At 37.0% G+C, this 16,602-nt stretch overlaps 1 protein-coding gene across 1 annotated transcript in view; it reads left to right on the top strand.

Moving 5' to 3' along the window:
* Positions 1–16,272, top strand: part of LOC126259589 (transmembrane protein 245) — a 269,387-nt gene extending 253,115 nt beyond the window's left edge. The window contains exon 15 of the mRNA XM_049956501.1: positions 13,866–16,272. The gene's annotated coding sequence lies outside the window, so the exon portion shown is untranslated. The remainder of the gene's footprint in view (positions 1–13,865) is intronic.
* The last annotated feature ends 330 nt before the right edge of the window (positions 16,273–16,602 follow it).

Genomic DNA, 16,602 nt, shown 5'->3' with positions numbered 1-16,602 from the left:
AAGAGAGACAGTGCAAACACTTTCAGGTGCCAACGGAGAAAGTCGCCTTGTGAATCAGCAGAAAGGACCAAGCTGCTATTTTCCTACCATATCATGTGTCAACGAGCAGCAAGTTAGAGCATGTGCTGCAGTGGCATGGACTTAGATCAGTGTTGCACCCTGCCCTTGAGGTAGGAGATATGCTGCGCCATATAAAGACGACATACCCAGTGTGTGTAGTATCCCTTGCAAATCATACAGCATCTAAATAGATCAGACAACTCGTACGACTGCAGAGTGTTGCACTGAGCACAAGTGACATGTTAAACAAAGGGGCTATACAAGTTGGCCATATATGAGCATTGCATGGAAAATGGATATAAAATATAGTTTGAACACATGAGAGTCTTGGCTTATGCATGAACATATTCTGTAATAAAGGAGGTGGCTGAGATTAGAATGAACAGGAACAATTTCAACAGAGATCAGCGGTACACACTTAGTAGAGCAGGAGGATAGGCTTTGGATATTGAAAGGAAGCAAATATGGATGCTTGACACTTGTAGGGAGGTAGGAGCTATGATTTTTAAATGGTGCTGGCCCCTCCTGCCACCTGGCATCGCTTGTTCCCATGTCAGGCCAGAGCTGCTTTGAGCTGCCCAACCTTCCACGCACACATCATTTCAGCCCTCTCTAATTGGTGTCAGAGGTTGATGGAAAACTGTCCCAGCCCTGGCAATCAGTGGTTTTACTCCTGATTGTTATGGCAGGAATTGCCATAGAAACCTTGAGAATTTTATTTGAGTTGATGAGGCTTGAAAATCAATAATATTTTACCCAGGCATGCTGCTGCAAAATACTCTGAGGTTGTAGTATGACATTTGCCCTAGGGGGGAAAAATGAACTGCAGCTTATTTTATACCGTCTTGAATTAGTACAGTAAGGAATACATTGAAAGGCGCAGGTATAATGGAGCAGCATTGTACTGCTTAGGAAAAGCTAAAGAGCATGTTGCTATTGTGTTGAAAATGCCTGTAAAACTGTAATTATTAGTCAAGAAAACAATTATAAAAAATTTATGAGTTTAGGCAATAATTGATATGCAGAGGCATTTCAAAATTAGAAACTTTGTGTCTAATTAATTTACACTCACACAATGTATTTTTGTTGTATCATTGTTGACAAAACTCGAAAGACAGTCGGAATAGCCACTTGCTCTAGAAAATATTCAGCAAGGAGTGAGGTAAGCCATGCAAGTAACACTGCCCCACGTAGCAGCCCAAGTGCAAGGCACTAAGTGCGCAGGTAGCCATATTACCAATAAAGATGCAGTGGTAAACCCAGCTAGTAGCAGGTACTTCTGCTGCAGTCAGTGTACGTGGTACACATTAATAAAACTAACAAACTGCAGGGATGTATTTCTGACAGAAAATGGGGGGAAAAGAGGTCATGTGAGAATGTGTCCGGAAATACATAGTTGCCATGGCAGATGTCAGTGTTGAGAAACAGCTGAAATTGTTAATATTGAACATGATGTAACCCCTGTCTGGTTCTATATTGAATTTGCAGCTGAGTTAGCCTCTCTTCTTACTATGACATATCGTAGATCCCTGGAACAAAAAACCATGCCCAGTTTTTGGAAAAAAGGCACAGGTCACACCCATCTACAAGAAGGGTAGTAGAAGTGATCCACAAAACTACAGTCCAGTATCCTTGACATCAATTTGATGTAGAATCTTAGAACATATTCTGATCTCAAACATAATGAGGTGTCTTGAAAAGAATGACCTCCTCACTGCCATCCACCATGGATTTAAAAAACATCGAACATGTGAAACCCAACTTGGATTTTTCTCACATGGCATACTGAAAGCTTTAGATCAAGGCAACCAAGTAGATGCAGTGTTTCTTGCTTTCTGAAAAGCATTTGACTCAGTACCACACTTATGCTTATTGTCAAAAGTATTTTCATATGGGTATCAAGTAAAGTTTGTGACTGGGTTGAGGAATTTTTGGTAGGGAGAACACACCATTTTATCTCGTATGGAGCATCATCAGACATAGGAGTAACTTTGGGTGTGGCCCAGGGAAGTGTGTTGGAAACCTTGCTGCCCGTCTTGTACATTGATGACCTTGCAGACAATCAGCCTCTTTGCAGATGATGCAGTTATCTATATTGAAGTAGTGTCTGAGAGAAGCTGCAAAAATATTCAGTCAGGTCTTGATAAGATTTCAACATGGTGCAGAGATTGGCAACTTCCTCTACACATTCAGAAATGTAAAATTGTGCACTTCACAGAATAAAAAAATGTAGTATATCTTATGACCATAATATCAGTAAGTCACTGTTGGAATTGGCCAACTCTTACAAATACCTGGATGTAATACTTTGTTGGGATACAAAATGGAATGATCACATAGGTTCAGTTGTGGGTAAAGCAGGTGGTAGACTTCAGTTTATTGATATAATAGTGGGAAAGTGCAATCAGTCTTCATAAGAAATTGCTTACAAATCAGTCATGCAACTGGCTCTAGAACATTGCTCAAGTGTGTGGGATCCATACCAGATAGGACTAACAGGGGATATTAAACATGTGCAGAGAAGGGCAGCACAAATGGTCACAGGTTTGTTTAATCTGTGGGAGAGAGTCACAGAGATACTGAAAGGAACTGAGCTGGAAGACTCTTGAAGACAGATGTAAACTATCCTGAGAAAGTCTGTTAACAAAGTTTCAACAATCTGTTTTAAATGATTACTCTAGGGATATAGTACAACCCCTTATGTATCCCTCACATAGGGATTGTGAAGATAAGATTAGAATAATTACTTCATGCACAGAGGCATTCAAACAGTCATTCTTCCTGTACTCCTTACATGAATGGAACAGGAAAAAACCCTAATAACTGGTACAATGGGACACACCCTCTGCCATGCAACTCATTATTGTTTCCAGAGCATAGATGTAGATGCAGATGGTGCTGACGAATAACAGTTTCTCTGACCACATGCTGTGTGGTCCTTGTATGTCGCAGGCTGTGTGATCGACACTGCATAATGTAAGCATCTGAATGCTCCAGTAGTCATGTCAGGAACAAGCTGAGATTGTGTATTTGTACAGCCAAGGTGATGGAAACAGTCAAGAGGCAGCACAGCTATACAAAAACAAGTACCCTCACAGACACCAGCTGCATCACATAACATTTCAAGCAGTTTTTGGGCATTTGTGTGATCACGGGTCCTTTCAGACAGACAATTGTGCAGGGAGGTGGCTGGCTTTGAGGACCATGTTCTACTGGATATTGAGACAAAACCTATTACAAGCTCCAGGCAAGTGACCCGCTAACGTGGTGTAAGCCAAAGTATGCTTATGTGCATCCTGCATGATGACTGCTGCTATCCCCGTCACTGGCTTGAAATATTGTGTGATATGGTTGGTGTCTGTGAGGGCACTTGTTTTGACATAACTGTGCTGCTTCTCGGCTGTTCCATCCACTTGACCATCCTGACATGAATACCAGACCAGTCTGCTATTTTGTTAATGTTCTCCCTGCATACCATAGAGAAATACAAATACAAATGGACACTTATTTCTTCTTCATTAAGAGCTGCATTTTAGTATAAACTAGTACTGTTTGTCTTCCCCTACCACCTACCCTCCCTACCTGACAAAGTATGAGGTATGTCCAAAGGAAAAAGGTACAAAACAATACTACAAGTAGAATTGAAGTCTTCATTCAAAAGTAATCACCAGATGGCTGAGCACAACCATCCTACTGTTCCAAGCTCCGAAGGATTCCCTGTTCCGAGAACTCCTTTGGCTGTGATAGGAGCCAGACCTCCACTGTGTCCTTCAGTTCATTGTGTGAGTTGAAGTGCTTCCCTTTGAGATGTTTTTGGTGGACCAAACACATCGAAGTTGGTGAGCATCACCTGGCCTGCCAAGGGCACAGCTTTGAATGTTTTAGAGGGGAGGTGATGATGGATGCCTCAGGCTTGAAGTGGTTGCACCAGCTCTTGTCACAGGGGACAATCCGCTCCAGGAAAGCAGGGTCTTCATAATACCGGAACAGGTCTTGCAGTGCTAGGCCCCATATGCAGTGCCTTTTGCAGTTTGCTGAGATTCTTCGGCACCCACTGTGCACACAGCTTCTGGTAACCAAACATATCATGCACAGTTGTCCACACTGTTCCAACAATAGCCTTCACCATCACTGTCAACATTTGTCAAGTGACACATTGATCATTTCTCACACCAGGTTGTTCACCTTGTCAAAGAATTCGGCCATGATTACCTTGTTTGCTAGCCTGGTCTAAGGAGATCCCTCATACACTTCCAACCTTCACAAAAACAACTGCTCCACTTTTTCACTGGCATGTCTAACACACAGTCTTGCCCCGTATACAAATGCCACCTGTCAATAAATACTGGCCACTCTAACCCTTTCGCAGTTAGAAATCCGATAACATCTTGCTGCTCCTCTTCACTGAATTTTGCAATGTGAACACTTGCGTCAAATAGGTGGATAACAGAACTGCCTGCTTCTCTCTTGTGTCATGTGCCTGCACACGTGCACAACCATACCACACACTACATTCACATCCCTAGACAGGGTGTATAAGGGGACAAGGAAAAAAAATTCCCAGATTATTCCCGGATATCCCGTTTAAAAATATGCTTTCTCCTGGGCGAAAGTACACTTTTTCTGTGCTAAGTGACAGTAGGTTTTCCGTAGATTTTCCCTTGGAACTATAAAACTTATCAATCCTTTGAATGGTTAATGTTTTATACAATCGCGTAGAACTTCCCGGAAAAAAAAAGAAAAGACGGGGCAAAGAAGTTTTGGAGAGACTTTTAATGAAAAAAAAAAGGAGAGAAGTTTTGGAAAGACCTTTGATTTGCAGCAACATATACGCTGCATATTTTCGTATTACGAAAGTATAAATTCGAATTGCACCAAACACAGCGCGTTAGTTTCCGGAGCGTTGAAACCGAAGTTGTGATGTCCTTTCGTAAGCGAGTCATATCTCAAGGCACGAGATTCAGCCGATGACAGCAGCTATTCAGAGCATAGGACACGTGTTATAGTCAGCCAATAGCAAGATCACTGGTCACATAGCACGAACACACAAAAGTTAACGGTTACATTAATGTACACAGTACCGTATATCTACAAGGAAAGCTAAGCTTTCACATATAATATTAGTCTCTAAGATTAACTCGCTACAACAGAAGCTAAGCTTTCACATGTAATATTGATCTTTTTTTGCGTGTGTTATACTTTATAAGACACATCACACAAATGTGCCAGTAAATTTAAAAATATGACATAAATAATTTAAAATTATGACATAAATGTCTCGGCTCGAAATTCTTGTAAGTGGCTGGTCCTCAAACTGTTCAGTTTCGAACACTCTGTAATTTAGATATCCATCCCACTTTCTCACACGTAACATAATTCATCTTGCGTAAGAAGAAATTTACTTTGAAAGTAACGCTTTTCTAACCACCGTTCACAATACTATCCCGAGACTTAGAAATGGGTTCGATTTACCAATTGCCAGAGAGCGCCAGAAAACAGGCATTATAGTGCGTGTGCAACTGCAGTGGTGTAGGCAGCCAGTATGTTCGTGTGTATAAAGCACTAAGAGAGCTTACATTACACCATAAAAGAAACAGGGCATCAGAGGATACTCCAAAGAGCATCGGAATTTTGTAAACCATACTAAAATGCATAATTCGACTTGAAGTGCAAATTGGCTTTTTCCAGATTCACAATGAAGTAGGTCCCATCTGATATTAAGCTTTTCAGTGTGGTTTTTGGGATGTACATTTTCTTGGAGTACCAGTACTCTACGATCTCACTTTTGGTTCTTTATTATGTCATAATGCCAAATATGGCAGAAGATGATACCGTGCACTTGAAATTCAGCGAACAGTTGGAACTAGCCCATACTGTAGAATGAAACACTTCGTTTCAAATAAAATGATTGCCTCGGCGGAAAGATTAATAAAGCCAAATTTTTTTGGCAAACTTGCAAAAATAACTTCACTGTTCTGCAAGGCGATTAATGCTTGACTGCTACTAACTTGGAAATAAAATAAAATCAGAAAACTGAAATTAATAATATATTTTTGCCCTCCGTAATTATGCGAATGTATTTTGATTCACTTGATAGCTCCCGGCCACAGAAATCCGTTTTGTTTTCATTTGACATGGGAGCTGTACACGAAGAGAAGCAGCGAAATCGCTTAATGTAAACACGGGTCACGTGGAGGTTAAGCCCCTCCCCACTACAACTCGGACAACTCTGTGCAAGCGTCAATCTGGCAGATAGGGTGCGCGAGAGAAATTTTTCTCGTTTGCATCTGGCTGCTTGTTGCTACTACCGATACAGCTAACGGCCAAACATGAAGTAGCGCTGTAGCGGGAGAAGGTACTGCTTATAAGCGAGTCAAATGCGCATGCGCAACAGACCGCTAGCAATTGGTCAAACGAACCTAATGTGAACAGTTGTGACGTCATGCTCATAGCAAGCAGTTTATTATTACGAAGAATTACAGTCTGTGCCCTACGGCCTTCGACATATTTTTGCTATTTGCAGACGCTTGTGCGTGCACGGTTTTTTGTTGTTGTAAATTGCACATTTCCTTTGCCACATTCTCAAGTAGCAGGATACAATAACATTCTTTGCTAGAGAATCAATTCTGCAGTCAAAATTACAAAAATTTAACTGAAAGCTGAAACAATGAAAAATTCCCGGAATTTCCAAAAATTCCCGGGTTTTTCCGAGTTTTCTCCCGGAGAAAAAATTCCCGGGTTTTTCCCGGTTGTCCCGGGTCGTATACACCCTGCTAGATGTTGTGCTATTTTATCTCAAAGCAGCATATGCAGACTTCAACTGGTTTGGTTGTTATGACATTTCATACCTTTTCATTTGGATACACTTTAGGATAAACGGAAGATAAATCAGACAATAACTCAAGTGAAAAGCAACCCACAGCTTTATTCAAAGTGAAACAATGCATTGTATTTATTCCCAAAAATCATCTACACTAAGATTTGTTCTGTGATATTTCCTACACAAAGCAGACTGTTAAGTTCATAGTAGCTTGCATATGAAGTCAAAGTCAACATTCTGCACCTTTCAAAATAGGTCAGTGGAAAATGCTGCCGTTGTTTAAAAAGACCTAACTATCATGCTTCAAGAGAGCAAGGTGGCCCATAGATTTGGCACTGAATTTGCATTTCAGAAGGCAGTGACTCGATCACTGTTAGGATGTTCACATTTTGGTCTTCTGTGATTTCCTGAAAATTGCATAAGCAAGTGGCAAATATTGGAATGATTCTTTTCAAAAAGACATGAATGGTATGCATATGCCATTAAAGTTTGTTTTCTATTTCTGTTGATGTCATCATTGACGAGACATTAAACTTTAATCTTCCTTCCATTTCATTTGGGAGAGGGGCATTGACACTTCATTGTGAATAATGCACCACAGTTGCCTGATTGTATTGTACACAGAATGGTTTGCATTTGAATGCTTCCAGTAAAAAGATACTTACAAGGCTAATTGCCAGAAGCACCCAGTCTGACCAGAGCAATATTCATCCTATCCCCCTGATTTCCAGTCTGTTCCTAAGGCACTTTTCAAGGTAAATTTGTCTCAAAGACAGAGCTTGGGATAAATACAGTTAATGCAGCTACTAGCAAAATAAAGTGATACTGCCTGGACCAAGACACTGATGTTAAGCAGAACACATTAAATGTCTTCCATTAAAAAATCAGAGTATCTTTTTAATAAAAAGGATGAAGTTCTCATATCAACATAAGAAAATGCAAGGGCAGACGGACTGTCAGCAGATAGTGTTGGGATGGTAGAGAAGGTGAATAGTCAACTTTGGTCTATTGAGAGAATTTTAGCTAAGTGCAGTTTATGTGTAAAGCAGGCTGCATGTAGGACATTAGTCCTACAATAGTTTATAAAATTTAGAAACTTCGGAAAAATGTTCTTATGGTATGTAGTAGTAAGAAACAGAAAAACACTCTCCCCCCCCCCCCCAACCACCACCACCACCAAAAAGTAAATTTCCACCTTTTTTTCACAAAATGGTTCATTTTTAGAAGAGAATTGTAATTACAAAACAAAATTCCTGATAAAATTGTACACAAAAAATATCTTGGGCATATTTTCAGTCAGACAAATAGCTTTAGAGATATACAATTTGGAATAGAATTCTGTTGATGCATAATTTTTGCAGCGTTTGTTGTTTAGCCAGTTACATAAATAAGGAGAGTAATTCAGTATATGGAAATATTTTGTTTATTTTCAACTTGATAAAAGTTGTTGTGTGTACAGTATTTCTGAAATCAGAATTAGGTGCCCAATAAAGAAAACAAGAATTTCCAGTTCCTGTTCACTCACTGTTTCCCCACCACTGTTGCTGCTGTTTATCCCTACATGTATCCAGTTTGGTTCAGTTTATGTTGTGAACTTATTAAAGCTGTGCAGGACGTTGAGTTTATTGTTATGTAGTATTTCTTCTTACTCTCTTTTCATTTCTATAGACTGAGAAAAGAATGGTGCTGGATCCTATGACCTGTTTCATTTGCGGTACATCTATTTTAAAAGGAGAGAGATCAAAAGTGACAAAGCAGTTAAAAACTTTTATACGTGTCAGCAAGGAATGGAAGTACAGTGTAAAATTTGTGAATGACTGCTGTAAAAGATGTGGGTATGATTTATATAGCTTGAGTATGCCATTTTACATTACTGTCTGTCACCTCAAATGTCTCTTCTTGATGAATTATTGTATTGCTACTTCATTCTGGTGTTCCGGATCCTCCGTGTCACTGCCATGCTCAAACATCGAACTCTTCCGGACTTCATTCCTTCTTGCAGGGAATGCTAAATAGATCATCACAACTTCTACTTCTAGCTATGAAATGACTGAACAAACTCTCATTTCAAATTCTCATCAACATATATTGCAGTAGCTCAAACAGGCTATATCAGTGAAACCAGACATCAATCGTTAAAACACATCTGACTTACAGGTCCTACAGACAGTCAATGGTGTATTAAAAGATAATTAATTTGCCTTGATGATGATGATGATGATGATGGCATTGTTGGTAGGCTGCATATTCCGGGCAGTCCGTGACACCTTCAACTGGAGGCATCACAGTCTAAACACGCACACCGTACTGGTAGATCCCATGCATTCACCTCCAATGTGCCTCAGCTGTCCCATAGCATTTGAGCCAAAATAAAGAGCATCTGACAGTCTCTAATTTGCTTACACACTATTTCTACCTATTTACTCTATTGTGAACATCTGTTGCTGGGAAATTTTTCATAGTGGACCAGGAGACTTGCTAAAACATCCTGATACACTACAGAAGGATGAGGCTAATACTATTCTCTCTTCTACACATTGTTGGAATGATTGACGTGCATAAGGTATGTTGGCACTAATATATATTAAGTAATATAACGTAAAGAAACTAATTACACAGAAAGGTGCACAAGTATATGAGAAAAATCTAAGATCATCTTTATCCTATCCATTAAATTTCAAAAAAGATTTTTCATATATGCTGAAAAATGTGAGTTAGAAGCTGAAGGAAAAACATCAATACAGAGATGTCGTGGAATGTTTGCAGTTTGTGCTTTAACTCTGAAACACACACTGCTTGAGAAAGAAAAGAAATGCGATGATGATTGTGGTAGAAGCTTGTCAAACACATCAACAGTGTGTTATTTTTAGTAGCTGCAGAGGCTCATTATCATCAAGATTCCTATGCTAAATTAGCATCGAACCTGCCCTCTATTTGAAAAAAGAGGCTGCGCTTATGGTTCCAACTTTGATGGTGCTGTCTAAGACATGTACTGTTTTGCAGATTCTTTGGACAAATGTCAATTTTCACTGCCAGATTTATTGCAGAAAGTCAATGAAAGCCTTCCAGAATGAGATACAGTGGCCATAAAAACTAAAAAACAAACTGACTGAACACTATGGTGATGGAGTCCTGTTTAATTGTTCAACAGATGTTGTTGTGTAGGTGTTGTACATAGGTGATTTTGAATTTATTATTCAGTTGTACAATTTTTAATTCTCATGACAAATGATTTTGATTCCAATGTAAATGCATAATATTGAACAAAAAACTGTATACTAGATGTTTTGAATCAACAAGTGACAGTTCTTTGGAATTTCACTTTATTTTACCTTCAGATTTTAATATTAACATTTACGTGCTACATATGTTTCTGTATGTACAAAAGAAAACTAGTTTTTCATAAAAGTTTAAAAGATAAAAAGAATGAAGGGGTGGGGAAGGGGATGCTCACCCATTAGGGGAGGGAACTTTACTCTTTCTGACTACTACATTCCCTATCAGTGTTTTCCCCAAGTTTCAGAAGTTCATGAATTATTTTCCCCATTTTTCCTAATTTGCCGAGGGTATTAGGGAGTTTCAGTGTTCCCGTGTAGAACACTTGTTTTAATTTTCCCCATAGCTAGAATTCCAGAGGTATTAGAGCCAGTGAGCATGTATGCCAAGTTTTGTGAACAAAATACTTGCATACATCAGAAAATTTACCGCATTGTCTACTACAGCTTGGCAAAAACTTCTCCACTGTATATTTACTCATTCTAGATGGCTTTGTGGTTGCCTGTCTTAGCTGTCATGCTGTATTCTGTAGGATCACCCATCAATTATTCTGGAGTTAAGCAACCCACATTGAATTGCAGAGCCAGTTCGCACAATCTAGTCTTTCCAAAAGTTTTTGAGAAAGTAGTCTTTCCCAGAATACTGCCTGATTTATGTGAGCAGACCTTGTTAACAGCCTCTCAGTTTGGCTTTCATAAAAGATTACAAGAACTTACAAAGTAACTGCTAGAAAAGCTAATCATGGAAAATTATCCTTTTCTTATATTTTGTGACCTTGCTAGTGCATTATACTGTGTAGGTATCACAAAATTGTACTTGGCAAAGTGTGTTTTATGGCACTAAAGGCATCCCTTTTGTGTTAATGGAGTTTCATCCTCATAATGCCCTCTCTTGTATGGATGGAGTTTTATCCCCATAGCAGAAGCTGCAGTGTCACTAGACAGACCTTTGCTTGTATGACATTAACCTTGCAATGAAAGAACTTACCATGTTGGATCCCATAAAGATTGATACTGGGCCTAGCCGTCTTTTTATTCTACATAAATGATCATCCAATGACTTTATAGGATTGTTAAAAAACTGTAATATTTGCTGATGATGACTTAGACATACTAATGAAGGATCCCGACTTAACCTCAGGAAAGACTTATAATTGCTTAACACCAGTTAGTTTGTCTTAATCTCACAAAGACATATTTAATTTCATACAAGCAAGAAAACCTGCTAGCACTGTAAGCAGATGTTAGTGGTCATACATTAAATGAAACATGACATGTAAAATTCCTTGGAGTTCAAGTGGTAACATGTGAAAAGGTAGACAACTCTAAACTAATTAAGAAGCTCAGTTGGAAATATTAGTAAAGGGTGTAAATTTCCTAAAGGAGTTCAGGTCAAATCTTTTTTTCCATTTTTAAACATTTTACAATGTAATTGATGTCATCATGCAAAATTACATAAAATGCAGCACATAAAAACATATACATAGAAAATACATGGACATTTTATGAAAAAAAGTGTGATGGTTAAAATATTTGCATAACAGAGCTACAAAACTATAACATTCTCTCACATAAGAGAGTCAGGGAATAGGGTCATCTTCACAGCATGTATGAAACTCTTCTGGCATATAAAAAGCTTTAGCTTTTAGCCACTTCTTTGTAACAATTTTAAAAGCAAGACAGTGGAACACCATATCTCTGTGAAGGCAATGAATTAAAAATCTTAACTCCTAAGTACTGCTAGTTGTTAATTATCTTCTGAAGCCTAGTTACAGGCATGTCTATTTTTCCTTCCTGTCATGTGCCCTGCGGATGTATTTATTTTTTTAGGATGTAGGGTACATTTGTGTTGATTGTCTTATATGTGTAATAAACGACAGATTATAAATAATGATAAGATGGTCAGTGTTTGTAATCATTGTAGATTTTTGCGAATAAGCCTTCTGAATTGGTTAATATATTTGTTTATAAATAATGACATTTCAGCTGCTGCCATTATCAGTTCAAAACTTAAGAGCTTGTAAAACAATATTCAGTGTCCATGTCAATGAAATATGTGCATAAGTGTGCTGTTAGCTCTTAATTTGCTCGATTCCCCCATTTAGTCATAAGTTTGATTGAAACTTACATTAAATATTATGAAAGGGATAGTTGCTCTCACCATGTAGTGGGGATGCTGAGTCGCAGAAAGGCACAACAAGAAGACTGTCAGGAAGTTAGCTTATGGCCAACAAGGTCTTTATTACTTTCCGTCCTGGATTTTCCATTGTTTGATATTGCATTGAATATTGTTTTATAAGTTCTGAACTTCGATCTGATTATGATGGAAGTTGCAGAAACCTAATTACAAATAAAGAAATATATTAAGTGATCTAGAGAGCTTAATTCAGTGGAATAAGTCTTGAAATTATGTCTCATTGTGTTGTAAATTCTCTCTCATTGTTTTGTCTTAAAGATGAAAGTCATAAATTATTTAGTGCATTTTCACTCCCTGTTGTTTTGTGGAATTATCTTCTGGGGCAATAGACTTAAAGTAAGTGAAATATTATTCTGCAGACGTAAGCAATAAGAATATTGTATGAAAATATGACTAGGCATTTCACACAGGCCTTCTTAAGGTTGCGCTAACTCCTTAATGATTTTCATTGCTTGCAATAAGCAGTTTCAATTAAAAACTATGATCTACATAATCACACTACAGATACAAAAACAATGTTCATATATAATTCGCCTCCTTGTCTAGGGTTCAGAATGGAGTTACATATCCTGGTGCAAATGTATTCACCAACTTCCTGACTAACATAAAACAAGAAGTTGTGAATCTCAGATAAAGATCACAGCTCATTAGCTACACACTCTATAAATTATCTGAAAATCTGAATTCAAACCTGAATAGTTCTGTTAGCAGCAGCATGAGAAGTAGTGGTGTTCATTGTACTGCTACATGATGAATAGTAATGTATTGTAAACAGGACTTTGTATTAACAGATGTGGTTAACTATTTTCTTTGAAAGTGCCAGTGTAATCCAGTAAATACTGAGGTAATAAGAAACAGCTATTTACTATAACTGAGGAAATAGTTCACTTTTTCTAAAAATTTACTGTGTTAAATTTATCTGGCATAAGCATTAAACAATATAGTGACAGACTGTTGTTAATATGGTGTACAGATTAATTTATTTTCTACAATGCACTTGTCTTGATTTCTCCCACATCCCCGACTGCTCTCATTTCTGACAGTATCTACAGAACATGATGAATGAACAAATGATATGCTTAATGAGAGTTTTGGGGATTTGAATACTGATTTAAATGCCAGAGTGAGAGAAACCAGTCACAAAATGTGATCAACAAATTCCTCAACAGTGACTAAATACAGTGTCTGAGGGCTGTACAAATATTCTAAAGCAGTTAATATAATTCTATGTTAATTTTAAATAGTATTGAAAATATTCTAACAAGGGATTAATACTTAGTGGCCGATTAAAACTGTGTGTCGGACTGGGACTCCAATTCGGTTCGTTGCCTTTCACGGGCAAGTCCCAGGTTTGAGTCACGGTCCGGCACACAGTTTTAATCTGCCAGTAAATTTCATCTCAGTACACCCTTTGCTGCAGAAAAAAAATTTCATTCTGAAGAAGAAAGTAATGAGTTACAAACCATTTATCTATTTTTGTTTAGATAATCATTGTATCTTTTCTTTGTTGCAGATGTACGGCCTAGGAGGACCCTCTGCTTCGTAGTGTCAATGAACTGATACTGCATGGATACAGTAACTGTAGAGACACTCTGACAGATTATTTTTAATTTGTGCATAACGCTTTATACGTCCAAGGAAATGAAGAATCGTTTATGTGTTGTTTGCAGTACATTTTTTGTGCTTTGAACATCATCAGCAAAGTAACTTTTTGCAAACTGTTGGCTGAACAGCTAGAGGTAACTGTTCTAAGTTATGAAGCATAAATTATTTTTGTAAGTGATTGGAATGATTACTATATCAGTAGTACACCTGTAACACTATAATAGTACACAAAACTGTAAATATATTCTTCTATTGACTGGAAGAATTATAATGTTTTTCTGTGCAATGCATAGTTTAAGGTATTTAATTGCTACGTAATTTGGATTTATGTCAGTGCTGCAAGACTGTTTATAAATTCAGAAGATTTGGTTTAACTTGATGTCCATCCCAAAAATGGGATTTTCTTTCCAATGTGGAATTAAATGTGCATGTAAGAAATGGAACAACTGGCAGTCAGAGCAATTCAGAAAAGTAAATGACCAAATACTTCAGTGTCACACTGCTTTCCCTCCTCTTCACTCATATCATTTTAAGAAGAGGGAATTTATTGCATGGACAGTAAGATTTAACAAGGAACTACATTTGTGTCTACTTCATGAGTCTTACAATCATTTAACACCTCAATATTAATAAACTTATCTGTTGAATGTAAATGCAGCCTCCGTCCTACTGATCTCTACAGTCATCCGTAAGATTTCTCTACTGGAAATTACTTATAGTTTTAATGTCTCTTCATGGTACACATCTTACATACTGTTGTAGTTTCTCATTAACTGTAATAACATAGCTATATGAGTTTCAGAACATCTTAAGAGAGAGGAGAGAATTGCAGTCCCATACCTGTTGAAGCCATTTCCATGGTATGCAAGTAACGAACAGTAGTCAGCATGCTTTGTAACTGTTAGTTGTTCCAAAGATGTCATCCTTGTATTATATTTTTATTGGCAAGAATTTACCGTACATTTTAGGAAATTATGAATTTAATGTTTGTGACATTATTGGCGATATGCATATCACCTGCCATTTAAAAATATCTCTGAAAACTGCCAGAAGTATCTGGTAAAAGTTCGTTTCGCATATTGAACTTATCGGAGTTCTAAATATTTGTGCAGAGCTTAGTATTCTGCGTCTTTCAGATTTATTACTTTATTACAGCTGATCGTGTGATTGGCCAAAGTTAACCATGTTAACTATAGAATCAAATCGCTGATAGAGGGGCCTGCAGTGTTTTTGGCAGTGTAGTCATCAGCAAAGAGCGATTAGAGCAACAATCCATGAGCTTTGGGGCAGTTTATATAAGTTCTGGTTTATGTGCATAATATGAGGATAACTGAATCTATCATCTACTAGTGTAAAAAAAAAGGAAAGGGAGCATATATATGTATTATACACCTTAAAAATGTTTAACTTGATTTTCTGATTAAAGAAAAAAAAAAAAGCTTTTTGTAGTCCTGGAATGTAAATGTAATCTGAAAATATTTTATTAATTTAAAGTTTTTAGTAGATTCCACTTTGGACTTCTTGTGGACATTCTAAAATAATTGCTTAACTGCTTCATTGCTAATATCTAACCATTTTCCCCAGAAAAAATATCAGTATTGGAAACTGGGAAAGAATCAAGATGCTCAGTCATTCTCTATTACAAACCATTGTGTTTAAACTAATGCACTAACATGTAGTTAAGAATAAATGGAGATGTGAAACATAAAAGATTGAATGAAATATTCTAAATTTGTTTGGAGTTGCTCATACAAAAATTGATGGGTTGTGATGTACAATATGAGGTGGTTATGAGCGCACTATATATTACTTTTTGTTGTTATCAGATTGTAGGAAATATGTTCTGCAATTTGAAATGCACATTTTTTACTTATATGCTCTTACCAAAGTTGTTTTCAATTGGCTTAATGTGTTGGCTGTGACAGAATGTAATGACAGTTGTTGTGAATATACAACTGCATTTTTGATAAAAATGTTGTTACTGTATTTTTAAAATTGAATATGAAATGTTTGAACTTCATTTGCAATTAGGAAGAACTGTTAAGATTAGTTTCTAGGAAGAATGATTTTGGCTTCACAATGCTCACATTTTATTGTATGTTTGTGTTGCTTTGTAAAGTTTGTTTCCTTCATTTGGCAAAGAGTGATGTTTTAAAATGAGAATATTTAAGAACTGTCGTAAATATTGCTTTTAACTTAAAGAATGTTTTATTCTAATATTTACTTTCCATGTTGTAGATGAATAAACTTTATATAGTTTTTTTATTTTGTAAAAGTTTTAATAACTAAATAATGTGGCTGTGTCTTTTTTTACCTGTTCCTTGTTTATTTCTGTGAATTTGCTGATGTAGAAAATTATTGTAGTTTTAAAATAAAATTGAAATAAATCGTGTGCTATAATTATTTTAAGCTTTAACAAATTTTCATTATTCATTAACAACATTTTTATCTTCATTCAGCAAATCTTTGAGAAAAGATATATTTTCTGCAGATCTCATCTCTTGTATTTAGGATGCTTAATACCATTCTGATGTAAGCTGATTACAGTCTTTTCATTTTATGTTAGGGACACTGGGAAATTTTAATATTTCAAGTATTTTGCAAAAATGATGATGTGTATATTCTAGTTGTAATATAAGAATTTG

Source organism: Schistocerca nitens, chromosome 5, assembly GCF_023898315.1.
Source record: "Schistocerca nitens isolate TAMUIC-IGC-003100 chromosome 5, iqSchNite1.1, whole genome shotgun sequence".
In the NCBI taxonomy this organism is placed as follows: domain Eukaryota; kingdom Metazoa; phylum Arthropoda; class Insecta; order Orthoptera; family Acrididae; genus Schistocerca; species Schistocerca nitens.
Note: the sequence above shows the minus strand (reverse complement) of the source record. Positions and strands in the feature narration are given on the sequence as shown.